We start from the raw sequence: 13,780 nt of genomic DNA on the forward strand, positions 1-13,780 counted from the left end.
GCGGCCCGGGCGGCGGCGGGGCCCGGGGCCCGCAGTGGGGCGAGGCTCGCCGCGCCGCGTTGGGCCGTGCCCCCGCGGTGCGCCGGGGTCGCTTTTTCCTATCGCTCCCGTCTTCCCCTGTTAGCTTTGGGGACAAAAGCGCGGTATCCATTCTGAGGGGCGCCCTGATTTCTGGACCAGGTCCTAATTACTTGCGGGACCGCTGTTCGGTCCCCAAGTGACTTCGCCTCCGAGGCCCAGCGTTGCTCTGCTAGTAAGACGAGCAGCAGTTTCCCTGGGGGTCAGCGTACAGCAACTCGCATCTCAAAGGCTCTGCGCATCCCTCATCTGTTCTTCATATTATTTGCAGCTTTCACACTTCAATTTGGTTCCTCCCATTGCAATATTGAAATATAGGATACAAAAGCGATTCTTACCTCCCTTAGTAAGTCCTCCGTTATTTCAGCATCGCTGAAGGCAAAGCAAGAATTTACATTGGACATCCAAGGTCATACTGGTTCCTCAGAGGTCCTTAAAAACACTGGTGAAGGCAGCACTTCCCTTTCTGAGCTATGTGTTAGCAAATAGAAATCAAAGCAGAAAACACTTGGATTTTATTTTAGATTACTAATTAATGCAAGTAATTGGTCTACTACAAGTTAATGGTAAGTTACCACATCATGATTTGATGAGAAATTGCTGTGGTTTGCATAAGCAAAGACGGGGAACTGGAGTTACAGGAAAAAGATAATAGGTTTCACAGAAGGATTTAAACTAAATCAAGACCAGCTCTGTTAAAGGAGGCTTTTCTTCAGCAGAGCAAGCCGATACCTATTTTCTGATGAGTATTATCCATGTGTAAGGTCTTTTCCCCTGTTCTATGAATAGTGCYATCAATATAAGACACCTAGAGCTTTCTGTTCACATCTGAGTCTCTTTACAYTATTGGTATCCAGCCTGAGACATGGAGTTCCCCTGAGGTCTTTGGAAGTGACTGAGTTAAGATAATTTATATTGTATTATGAACTTAAATATGTTCCCTGAAAAGCACCTGGTTAAAATACCAGAGCGTGTCACCATGAGGTGGTATGTGGAAGCATGACTGCTCCAGCTGCCTCCCATTGTGTTGCTGCCAACCCCAAGTGTATGTCTGACTTGAAAGCGCTCTGAGCGACTGTTGACCTTTCCTTGATGGTTTTTCTCTGCTAACAGCATGTCTTGTAAAGGTGAACAACTGTAAAGTGGGAAATGCTGTACGGGTTTGCAGCCCTTTCCTTTGCTCCCTGTCTCCTCACTATCCAAACCACTGTCTGGTCCTGCTTAGCAGTGCATTGACCTGCTTGGCATTTGGCTGTGGGCACTGTGAAATACATGCTGCTATGTGATTTACATGCACGGTGTAATGCAGTCACRTTAGAAAAGTGGAACGTGTAAAAATGGTAAGGAATTTTAAAAGGCAAAAAGAGAATCAAGAAAACTTAGCGTCCAGCAATCACACAGTATCATTTCTGTGGTCATTTCYTACCTAGGGCAATTGGACTAAAATTAATCAAGATGCCTTCTACCTTCACTCTTTGTGGCGTAAACTTTCAAATGATCTCAGCACTCAGAGCTATGGTCAAGTTCCCAAGACYGCTAAACCCCTAATTGCTCACATAAATAAGGAAGTGGTCTTCCAAACCACAGCACAGTAGGTGCTGAGGCCTTTGAAAACCTGCTTGTAAGTGTCCAAAACAGAAACAGCTGGGTGAAAAATCCTCACCCTTACTTACTGGTGGTGAGCATTTGAAAATCTGGCTGTGGATCAATCATTTCTCTTATCTTAGAGAAAAATCCTCAGATAACAGTAAGATACATGAGATTTAGAGCTTAACTCTGACAGTTGTATCACATAATTGATTTTTAAGTAGACCTTGTGATTAAAGGTCTATTAGATAAGTAGCCTTTTTCATTAGTTGGAGTTAAACTAGGTATGGTAGTGCCAGTCTGATCTAAAATCGTAAGTCAAACCTCCCCACTCAAAAAAGAAAAAAGAGTGAGGTTAACAAAACCCTTGTGCTGTGTGTAGCCCTTCTCTGGCCATTTGCTGAGTATGTGACRTGTTCAGGGAGAGAAACGTGCATGGATGTGAGGAAGAGGAGTGCTGTGCCTTGCCTGCAACAAAGTTATTGGGAAAAGTGATTTAGGGTACACAGCACGCGTATTTTCACACTGTCCTCTGCCTAAGGGAATTCAGCCCATGCACCACAGTCAACCCAGTTTATCTAGCCGAGTTTTCTGTGAGCTGTACCCTCCAAGTCCTTCCSCGTCCCACCGTCAGTCCTGCCTAGCTCTGCCCAGCCCTCCTGCAGCTCGATGCCGCAGTCCCCTTCAGTTCTGGCTCAGCCCTGCGTGTTCTGCCAACCCTCCTATTTGTTCARTGCTCCCAGGTCCCTATCAGTTACSCTCATACCCCACTCCCCGCTTCTCCTCATCTCCCTGTCAGTGTGGCCTCTCCCCTCCCCGACATGCACAGTTCCATCCCTCCTTGTCCTTAATTATTCTGTGGGATGCAAGGCTTAAGGGATTAAGGACTGTGGGAGATCACAGCCCGGACTCTGAGCTGTGAACTCTTCCAGGCTGGAGCCAGACTAGYCCAAGTTCTGCAGACTCTGGGAGAACAGGGAAGAGGGGTGATGGGAAGCAGAGAAATGGTCAGAGGGGGAACATTTGCTGTATTAGACATAAACCACAAAAATTCCCAAAGAAGGATTAGGAACCCTAAAAACAGTGGGAAACATAAGTACAATTAATGTATGCTGTATGCTGCARTATATTTGGTTAATTCATTACTCTGGAAGGAAAATAAAAAAGGAAATGGATAATCTTACATTCATTCTCAAACGTAGGAAATAACATGACATTTTATTGCAGACCTCTGATTCATGCCAGTTTATGATATTTTGGTGAGGATTGTCTTCATCTGAACGAAAGATTTATCCTACATTATATCACTTTACAATGCCTTCAGAGAGCCGATGTTTTGTCAGCTTCACCCGTCTTGCTATTACTCTGTGCTGTGCCCCCTTCTCACAGCTGTGAYAGATCTACATGACAATGTATCAAGGAGCTTAAAAATTATAGTCATCTCTTCTCAGCTGAGAAAACCACTACTAGTTGCTCTAACAGATTTCACAGCTAAACAAAGATACAAAATGACAGGGATTACATGATGCATGTACCAACGGAGCGTGTAGCTCCTTTTATGAGCTCCCCCCACTCTTTTTTCCATCATCTCTGTGTTTCATTTCTGCTTGCAAGCTTTGACACTTGACATTCTGATAAATTAGTATGTCAGGAATACTTGAAATTAAAACGGGAAAGGCTCATCTCTTTTGACACTGGAACAGAAGTAGCATGACTTGGTTCTGATGTTGTTCGATAGAAGGTAGAGGGGTAATGGCCAGCTACTGTATCACATCTTGGGTCCAGCTCCAGTGCCTTGTGCTACTCTGGTAATGCAAAATGCCTGGATAGCTGCTCTCAGGTTCTCTCTCTGGGCGAAACAGTACATAACAGTATGTAACAAGCAGTCAGATAGCCACAGTACGTAACAGTTTGCAGTGAGTCTGATGGAAGATRTGGCCACATCAGCAAGGGGACTTCAGTTTGTTAGAAAGCAATTTATGGACTTAAATAAATGCGTTCAAATTAAGTCCCGAAAACCTGCTGCACAACCATMCCCTCACCTTGTAGAATGGAAAGATTTTAGATAAGGATGCTACTATTTACCAAATTTGCTCATATAATTTGGTCTCTTTCTCCTCTGAAATGAGGGTATGGCCACGAGGCACATCTGTGCTCAGCTACTGGTAATTCCTTGTGTGCCTGCAGTTAATAGTTCGCTACAGCTGTGGCCATTTCTTGTGGTGTATCATTTGTCCTGTGGTAGCACATGGAGGCTTCAGCCAGACTGGGTTGCAAAGGCATGGTCACAAAGTTGAATCCTGGCTGTGTAAGTTACCTGTGAAGGTGATGGAAGTGGCCAAAAATTGTGCATAGTAGAGCAGTGTGCCTCGTCTCTGCCTCGCCTTGGGCTAGCAAAGAAACATCTGGTGATGAGGACTGATAGATTCTTTACTCTCTCTTGTGGCTTATTTATTTGATTTGATTTTGTTTTAATTAATGCATTTATTTACCTCATTTGTAAGCTACTTGAGCAGTCCAGGCAAGAGAGGCTGCAATACATGGTTTAAACAAGCAATTYATCTAATAAAGTATCTGTACATTAGTAAGAACAAAATGCTGCAAAATTAATTAATGAACCAAACCAAGTACACTCATGAAAGCTATCAAAAACATAAAGTCTTTGATATCACTAGTCAGTTGTCTGTCAGGAAAAGAATCAGTTTTCCTCCGTGTTTGTGACCCTACCTCTTTCGATATGGTAAACAGAGGCCCCCCCAATGCCGGGTAACTGCCCTGTGCCTTCTGCGATACATAATCCTTCCTTATGAGCTTAGCTGCTGCAGTGACCTTGCTTTGTCTGTCTGCCCTCGAGTAAATTGTGTCTGACGCGAGTAAAGAAGATTGGAAGAGGGTTATTTTTAATATCGATACAGAATGTCTGTAGCAAAACAAAATACAAAAAGGAAGACATTCATTCATTCTGTTTTCAGGGAGAATGACAACACCGCCTACCACATWTTGCAGGAAGCGCGTAAACAACACACATCACAGAATTAACCTGACAAGACCCCTTTGCTCTAGTTTCTATTATTAACTTTACAAGTAGTGCAAGCCTCCTCAAGCGAGCTRTATGAGAGAGAACTACCTCGTACGGACTGAAACTCAGCTAAATGAAAATTTATTGGCCAGATAGTTAAGAGACCAAGGTTCTCTATGCTCTTTATAAAGGTGTGTTTAATGTCTCACTGCTAGGTTTCTTATAACATAGAGTGGGTAGAAAACAATTTTTACTTTTACCTAGTCCAGTCTTATGGGTTGGGTGGTGAGCTTCTTCCTCCCTTAAAAAAAAAATAAGGCATTTCTGCCCCATCTCCACCATCACCCCCTCCCCCGGCTTAAAATCTAGCCTGAGTTAGGGGTAGCATATAGCTGTATTTGTGTAGGCAGCACAGCAAGAGTCAGCGTCATGCTCCAAGAGCCCGAGTCTGCTTCCTGATCCCGCCCTGATGCGGGCCGGAGCTTCCCTCCCATCTCTGCTTGAATTCACAGTAATACTAATGAATACGGTGGGGGTACATCTATGTTGTCATGCTGCTCAGGTTTCTAGTCTCCTGCTGCATGGGTACTAGTTCATGTGTGGTCTGTAGACTGGTATACTTCAAGACATAGTGAAGCCTGGGGTGCGAGCCAGTTCATTTGAGCAGGTCCCACCATCTGCACCCTTGGCCTGGAGSCCCACCCTGGCACAGATAAGAGAGACATTGCACACATAATCTGAGTGAAACAAAGCACAGCTTTCATGCTGGTACTTGCTCTTCTCCTACTTTCATAAAAAAGACTGCAGCAAATCATGTGCTCTTTGGTCTGCACTGGATCTGATGAAGAAATGACAGATCAAGTCTTATTTCATAGGCTCGTTGATCTGTAGTTGTTAAGTTCTGATCACCTTGCATACATGAGGCCATAAAGACTCACACAGTAGTTTCAACATCAAGCTCATGAGAGCATTTCTTCTGGAGACAGATAGATATCTAGGTTTCAGACGACAATGGATCTTTGTTGGATTGTAAACTATCTGAATGGCTGTTTACACTTGTTATTAAAGTCTGAGTTTGTGTAGTTTCAGCTTCTAATTTCTTTTCTACTTTATTGAACAGCCTCATAGTAGTGATGGGCAATATATTGGCTCCACAGGACTAAGCAACATCAAAGTATTGTGTGTGGTACCACCCAGGTACTTGTGATACTCATCTTAAAATCTACTTTTCACTTCTTGGTCCTGCCCTGCTTCATGCCAGATGAGCTTTATGATGTTGTTTTAGTCTTTTTGTTTGACAAACTAAAGCTATTACCTTAGTGTGGCACCCTTCTTGAAGAGAATCTTGCTGGGTAGGACTTCACTGCTTTTATTTTTTACTTTTTTAACCAAATACTAAAAAGAACCACATTAAAGAACATATCTTAACACCTAAAACATTGGTATTGCCTGGTCACTTGATTAAAATAGCACCTGTGATTGAATAYTGTTGCATCAAGAGCACACAGTAGAAAAGGAGAGTCCATGCTGGGAAGAGGCAGTGGTACAAAGCAGATGGGGCAGACAAAAGACAGGGAAGAGGGAACGTGATTAATGATAAAAATGCCAGCTAGAAGGTAGCTATATACTATATAAAGCCTGCAAATCCCACACAGGTCCTGAGGCAGAACAGGTCTTTTGACAGATCTCGAAGCTGTTGTTTATTACACTAATACTTTGTCTATAAATCTGAAGCTGACTTCTATYGTGGCATTCTTGCTGCTCTTTAATTCCACAAGTGTTGAATTACAGACATTTGAAGAGCCCAAGGTCTAATAAACTGAGGTTAGACTGCAAACTCCCATTYCCACTCCTCTCTCTATCTGGACAATTCATTTAACTCCTCTGCATTTTCTTCTATCCATCTACCCTCTCACTAGCTGGGCCATCGATTTAACTCCTCTATGTTTTATTCTACTATCTGGAAAACCAATCAGAGAAGGGCCTTACAGGGCAACCAAAGCCATCTACCTGCCAAACAGATGATTCCCACAAACTGGATCCGTGCTGTTTTGTCCAATTTAATTTTACAAGTCCAAATGATAAGATTTTTCCACCATATTTTTGGAAAGCTCTTTCAAGGCTACTAGATCTCTGTTTTTGTTGCACCTTACTCGTCCTAGCATTTGCCTCTCTACAGCCTTAAATATTTGCTTTTGCAGATTCATAGTACTTACCCTCTGCTGTTGTAGTAAGTAAAAGAAATAAATTCTCAGATCATGCTTCAACTGTAGAAGCAATCATCCTATAAAAAGTAATCCACAATAATCTGTAGTGATACATATGACTTTATATTTATATATATAATTTATATATTTTTCCAGTACAAGAGACATGGAGCTACTGGAGAGTGTTCAGCATAGGGYTGCGAAGATGGTCAGAGGGCTGGAGCACCTGCCCTGTGAGGAACGGCTGCGAGAGCTGGGCCTCTTCAGCCTGGGGAAGAGAAGACTGAGGGGGGATCTTAGCAATGTCTACAAATACTTAAGGCAGGATGTCAAGGGGATGGGGCTTATTGTCYTGACACATRGCACTCTTTAGTAGTGCCATGTGACAGGACAAGAGGCAATGGGCACAAACTGAAACACAGGAAGTTCCACCTGAACGCGAGGAGGAATTTCTTTACTGTGCGAGTGACTGTGAGGTTGCCCGGAGAGGTTGTAGAGTCTCCTTCTTTGGCGATATTCAAAACTCGCAGTCTTGTGCAACATGTSCTAGGTGACCCTGCTTGAGCAGGGAGGTTGGACTAGATGATCTGCAGAGGTCACTTCCAACCCCAACCATTCTGTGATTCTGTGATATTTTCTATGAGCTATGTGAGGGTTGGTTCAGTACAAATATGCAATTAGAAAGTGCATGTCAGATATACGTTGAGCTTTCTTTGGCAGCTGTTTCATATTTCCAAAAGTGCACATTGCTGGCTGATTTTATAATTGGATTTAAGTAGCTTGCAGAATATCTTTATACACTGAGTTAAAAAAAAAAAAAAACAGGAAAATATTATAAAAAAGTATATATAGTAGTTCCACCCAAGAATTGCCAAACCTAGAGCAGGGGAATCACATGAAAAATATTTCCTGTCTATGTGAAATCTATGAGAATTCCCAGAAAGACTGGGAAACAAAATCTCTCCTGGGATGGGAATGAAGTTTACACTAAACCCAACAAGAGGAGATACATGTGTGTGTAGCTGTCAGCCAAACTTGAATTCTGGTGTACATCAAATGTTATTAGTTTGTACTTAGTGATATAGCACACCACATAAACTTGAAAAATCCTTTCAGTTGAATTTCTAGCAGAAGTTTGTGCATATTAGAACCATTCCGGTATGTATTTTCTGCAGTCACTGCTGTATTGCAACATCCAAAGAACGACAGATTAAATATGTTGTCTTTCAATTTTGACTAAGTCAATTTTTTCTTTTAATATTGAGTCTTCTCTGTGATGGAGGAGTGAGGTAGTATTATTATAACTGGATGCTTAAGATTTTAAGCATCTATTTTCACCCCAATTTTAGAGGGGAAGAAATCTATAACATCTTTGCTGCTGAAGCAGGATTTGCAATACTAGCCCGGATTGCTGTACTGTTTGTGAGCTAAGATTACGCTCAGTGAAATGGCTCAGCTCCCTAAGGTTCTCAAAATTCTAGTTATTCCTTTGCTAGATGCACAACGGCCTCACATTTGTTCTTTCATTAAAAAGAAATAGAAAGGAAAAGCATGTGCACAGGCAAAAGGCTTGCAGTGAATCTCCACCAAATATCTGTGTGCTGAAAAGCAGGGAGTTTCATTTGCCATTTAACCAGGAATTGTGTGTTTCAAGGCTTGAACAAAGGATGAGGGGCCAGCTGTCATGAAGCTAAAACATCTCTCTATGGATATTTGTCCCTCTCTCTCTAACCTCAAGAAAAACACTTTGCTTGCTACAGTTCAGTTTATCAGTTTACAAAATGGGTATAATAAAACTTGCCCTTTTTACCGGCTCTTGTCAGCATATATTTCTGAAGTGCCTCTAGAGTCCTGTTTGAAAAGCAGTGTACAGTACAGTACAGTGTCTTGGGAAATGAGAGAGATGTATGCTGTTTTTAGGAATGATTTGTCTATTAAATGAGATCATAACTGGTTAAATTGCCTAGTAATTAAGGACTTTTTGCTCTTCGTATTAGATAAACAGGCTTTTCATTGCAAGCAGTTCTCATCGTTCTAAATCAGTTCCAGGAAACCCTATAATGTCAGTCACTATTAGCATGTGGAATAGCATTAAGAGATTTATATGAGCTCATATTAATCTGTCTAGGGTAACCTTTGTATCTAGACTGCCTCAGTTGCTGTATTTCAAATCTACAGAATGTCAGTTCTTCTCAGTGGGCAGGAAAAGGTTTAGCCCAGATTTAAAAGTGCTTTGAACAGCATACAAAGTCATTTTGAACTAATTTGTGACCAAAAATTTTCTCTGGAGCAGTTTTATTCAGTCTTATCAACTGCATTTCTTAACCAGCTGGAGCAAACTTTTAGCCTCTATCTTGTGCTTCTATAAACTGCTACGAAGAGCAGATGATTGCAATATAGATAATAGCATCAGGAATATTGCATTTCATTTGGACACTGACTCAGGACTTTAGAAATCACATGTAGTTGTAGAAACTGGGTGGGAAGGATCCTCGACTGCAATCTCATCGACAAGGAAAGCATGCCTGCTGCATCCCTAGGCATTTGTGCAACCTGCACGTCAGGACCTCCAGAGAAGGCAGATTCCCAAAATCCCTTAGGCAGCCTGCTCCAATGCTTAATTATGCTCATAATTAGAAAGTTTTCCTGATATCTAACCTAAATCTTCGTTGCTGCAAATTAGGTTCAGTTCTTCTCATCTTACCCCCAGTGGACAAGGAGAATAATTGATTGCCGTTGTTTTTATCACATTGTTCAAAATGCTGGAAGACTGTTATCATCATGTCCTTCCCTCGATCTTCTGTTTTCTGGATCAAAACCTAGTTCTTTCAAAGACATTCTAACGGGCATGTTTTCCAACATTTTCATTTTTCTATCATTTTCATTTCTGTATTCTAACCTCTCTCTGATTTGCATATATCCTTTTAAAAAGGCTTTTAAAAAGACCCTACTTATGTCACTTACGGARGAAACCTTCCTAAGGAAAATAACCTAATGGCTTCCCACGCCACAGATAAAATATTCTTATTAATGTACTGCTGAATCTGCCTTTCTGGTAAGAGCATCCCATCRTTTGTTCATATAAAGTATATAGGATTTCTAGCAAATTCTAGCATATTTAAGCAGTACTGCTGTCCAGACAATTATTCCATGTTTTTTTTATTTGTGTTTGATTTTCCTCCTTTTTTTCCCCACTTTTCTTTCTTGAATTCCATATGTTTGATTTAGGACTTTCCTAGTGTATCAACAATATTTTGAATTATCCTGTCTCCAAAGTGCTGCTGTGTGTCTCAGCTTGGTTTCAGATGGGTAGTTTATAAGCAAACCCTGCAGTATCTCACCTATGTCACTGAGGATGCTATGGCATAGAGCTGGGTCCAAAAAGACCCTAGCTGAAATGCCTTCAAGGTTGTCATTGAGCCATGGATATCTAACTGCCACGTTGAACACAGTTAAAGCATCAGTACGCTAATCAGTTTTCTTGAGTGCATGTGGAGCAGGTGTAAGCATAGTTTTGTGGTCATAGCACGAAAGTTGGAGTCAGAGAATTTGATTTCTTTGTTATTTTTGGCACAGACTTTTAATACATATGATAGAAAGTTATTCTAACTTCTCTTTTTCCTCATCTTTAAAAGGGAGATGAAGATGCTATTGAAGTGTGTGGCTCCTCAGGGGGGAAGATGCTATTGAAGTGCAAAATACTGTGTATCTGGCCCTATCATCACTCACGCAAGTTCGAACAGGGAGTTCAGAAAGTAACACTACTGAATGCAGTGGAATCACCACAGGATTTATGCCTCTGAGATCAGACTCCAGAGCTGCAGTGCGCTGGCTGCTGCTTTGTCGGGACCCTTTGTTCCGATTTCCTTCTCCAGCTTTCTGCAGCAGGGAACGTGTTTTGTGTTTGTATGGCACCAGCACTGAGAGAGACACGGCTGGAAACAAACTCTAATTACAGCGCTCTTGTGTGTACCTGGCACAATCTATTGCATCACTAAAATGTGCCACAGTCATGAGTGGAAATGGGGTGTGGGATAAATCTTTGTTAAAGGTGGTTSTTTTGTCTTTGTAGGTCAGATGAGAACAATTGACTTTTACGTTTTTCCTTTTGAACTTTGTTGCAATGATGCAGAACATTTTTTTAAAGCATGTGGTAGAAGGGCATAATAATACAGCAGCTTCAAGCTGCAGCAAGATTTGCAGTCACGGAAGTGATCAAAATGTGTTCGAAAAAACAAAGAGCGCCGAAATGTCTGCTCAGTAGTGTGAACAGAACTTGCTAACAGTCTGAAATGGCTGCACCGAGGGCCAGCCCTGCAGCCTGACAAAGGGAAACATGCTGCTCTTCCAGGGATTTATTTACATTTTGGCCCTGATGGGGGGGGGGGGGGGGGGTGGGGAAGGTGGTCCCCAGGCTCTACTCCAGCCTTCTCGACATGCAGGACCTGGGACTCACCCAGAAGCAGCCACCTCTCCTCTGCAGGACACTGCCCAGCTCTCCCAGCTCTGTTCCACCAAGGGGACCGCATTATTGAGCCTTTGAGGAGAAAAGAAGAAACGTAGATTATCCTGAAGGGATGGAAAAAATGTTGACGTTTAGGGCTGGCTGCTTGCTGCTTAAACATGCAAGGAGACATCTGATAAATATTTTAAGTTGCACCAATTTATTTAGTGCTGTACATGTTTAACAAGCTGAATACTAAAGAGGCTAAATAGATTAAGCCTCTGGGTAGAGAGGATATTTCCACCAGTGTAACTCTATATTAATACACTAATAAACTTTGTGCTGTGAACCCTTAATGAACACATCCTGCACTGAGGTGGCCACTCTGAAGTRAGCACAATTTTACACCACTGCAATGCGTCCGTTGCACTGACAAAATATTTTCAGATCAGCCTGGGGTGGGGTTTTGTGTCTTTGCTCTGGCCGTCACCTAGAATATCTTCATTCTCGCTTTGAAAGACTTTGCTTTTGCCTGAACAATACTTGATATCGCACTCGCACACATGTATACTAGTCCCACCTAATTCACAGGGAAGTACATGTGTATTTACATGAAGAGTTTGACCTCTAGGTATTCTGTATCAGTCACATGTGGTAGGAAGTAAGTTTGACTGCAGGAGATTAGCTTGAAGTACTTTGTATGACAGATAAAGCTTTGCTGATTCCCACTTGATTAGTTCTCCTGTCCTGACCCTAATACAGCAGTAAAAATATTTAATGGCCTGTGCTAAATTAAGTAATACCAGCCTGTGACTCAAGCATGCATGACAAAATCTAGTTTAGTGATTCTTATGCTGAAAGTGTGTCACCAAGCTGTCCCCAAAAGAGAACAGTAAATACAGCGTGAGGTCACTTTGCAAGGAAAGAATCACTCCCGAGTACTTGTTTATGTTCGTCACAAGACACACTCACATGCAAGAGCCCCACGGCAGAGCTGAGCTTTTGTTTCATGTGGTGGAATTCACATTAGACGTGAATTACAGCTTCAGTTTCATTAAGAGCTTTTTTCCTTTTGTCCTCTTCCCGTTGAGGGAAGGCTGGTCTTAGGACAACGTTGTGCAGCTATCGTTGTCACATTAGGACAGAAGACTGCAAATACCAGCTTAGCCACTCTTTTATGCTTTTAGCGACTCCCCCACAACACAGGAAAAACACAGCTGAGATGAGACCGCCGTGGTTACAAATGCGGGCACGTACCCTGCACAGAGATTTGACTTCACATAGGTCAGGAGGGGACAAAGCCAACACAAGGCTTTGTAACAGCATAGACAAAACTGAGCTTGTGCTTCTTGGCCACGAATATTCCTCAGACACAGTTSGTTAGACCTGATAACACAGGCTCCCACTTCCACTGAAGAACCACTGAAGAACCAGAGCAGAGGTTGATGCTGCTGCTGGGAGAAACTCTCTCCTGCTCCCCCTCAACAGGAGTAGTCCCTACCCCACACAACTAAACCCCTCCATAACAGCAGCAATTCCTGCTTTCGTAGGCGAAGGCTGCCTCTTGCAATGTTTCTTCGCTGTCCCTGTCAGGCTTCTGCCTTCAGCAACTGCCTGTTTTGCATTAAACTACTAACAGGGTGGGGAGGCAGTTTCTACACAGTCTGGTGATTATTTTTTTTTTAGCAGCATTGGAGCTATAAAAACCTTTAAAATGCTTTAGAATTTCTGCTATCGTGTATGAGAAATACAGCCTATGCATCCATATATAACAAGATTTCATATTAAATGTATTTATCCTCATTCTGTCACCCACACACAAGTTATTTGCACCGTTAAAGTTATGTTTGACAGCTTGTTTATCCATTTTAAGTGCACTGGACAAGAGCTGGATTTCCATATCCAGACCAAAACATGCATCACCTCCAAACAAGAGATTTAATTCCTTTATCAATTGTGTTAGACAGCTTTTCAGAGAGCTTCGCATTCTCTACTGTGGAAGGACTTTCTATAGATCTTATTAACATGCCATAACAGAAGGTCTGTTGGAGTTCTTTCAACTTGAAAAAGATTTTGGGGTGGAGATGGGTACCCCACCCTCTTTGCCAGCAAGGCAACAAAAAGCCTAATGGAGGCTACCAAAGTCACAGCACCATTTTGTTAACAACCTTGGGAATGATTAGAGGTTTGTGAGAGTCTTGACAGGATGGCAGGAGTCGTGTTGTCTTGGAGGCTGGAGACAGAAAAAAGACTAGAATGTTGTTCACCCAAAGAAAACCCAGATTTTCAGCTTAGTTCCCCAAGCTAATCTGTGGAGATCAAGGACAGGGCAGAGAATTTTTTCTAGTCCTCTGTCAGTGGAATAACAAGGAAAGTAGTTATTTTCCCTGGTTTTCACAAGGCTTGCTTACTTTCACTTACCAAAATGTTGGGGTTGGGGGCAGG

At 42.2% G+C, this 13,780-nt stretch overlaps 1 protein-coding gene across 1 annotated transcript in view; it reads right to left on the reverse strand.

The window, feature by feature from the left end:
* The window catches only part of PROM1 (prominin 1), a 78,955-nt gene extending 65,175 nt beyond the window's left edge, over window positions 1-13,780 (reverse strand). Inside the window, exon 1 of the mRNA XM_085304267.1 lies at window positions 13,757-13,780. The gene's annotated coding sequence lies outside the window, so the exon portion shown is untranslated. The remainder of the gene's footprint in view (window positions 1-13,756) is intronic.

Source organism: Rhea americana, unplaced genomic scaffold, assembly GCF_003343005.1.
Source record: "Rhea americana isolate MKP2758 unplaced genomic scaffold, rheAme1 scaffold_205, whole genome shotgun sequence".
NCBI lineage: Eukaryota > Metazoa > Chordata > Aves > Rheiformes > Rheidae > Rhea > Rhea americana.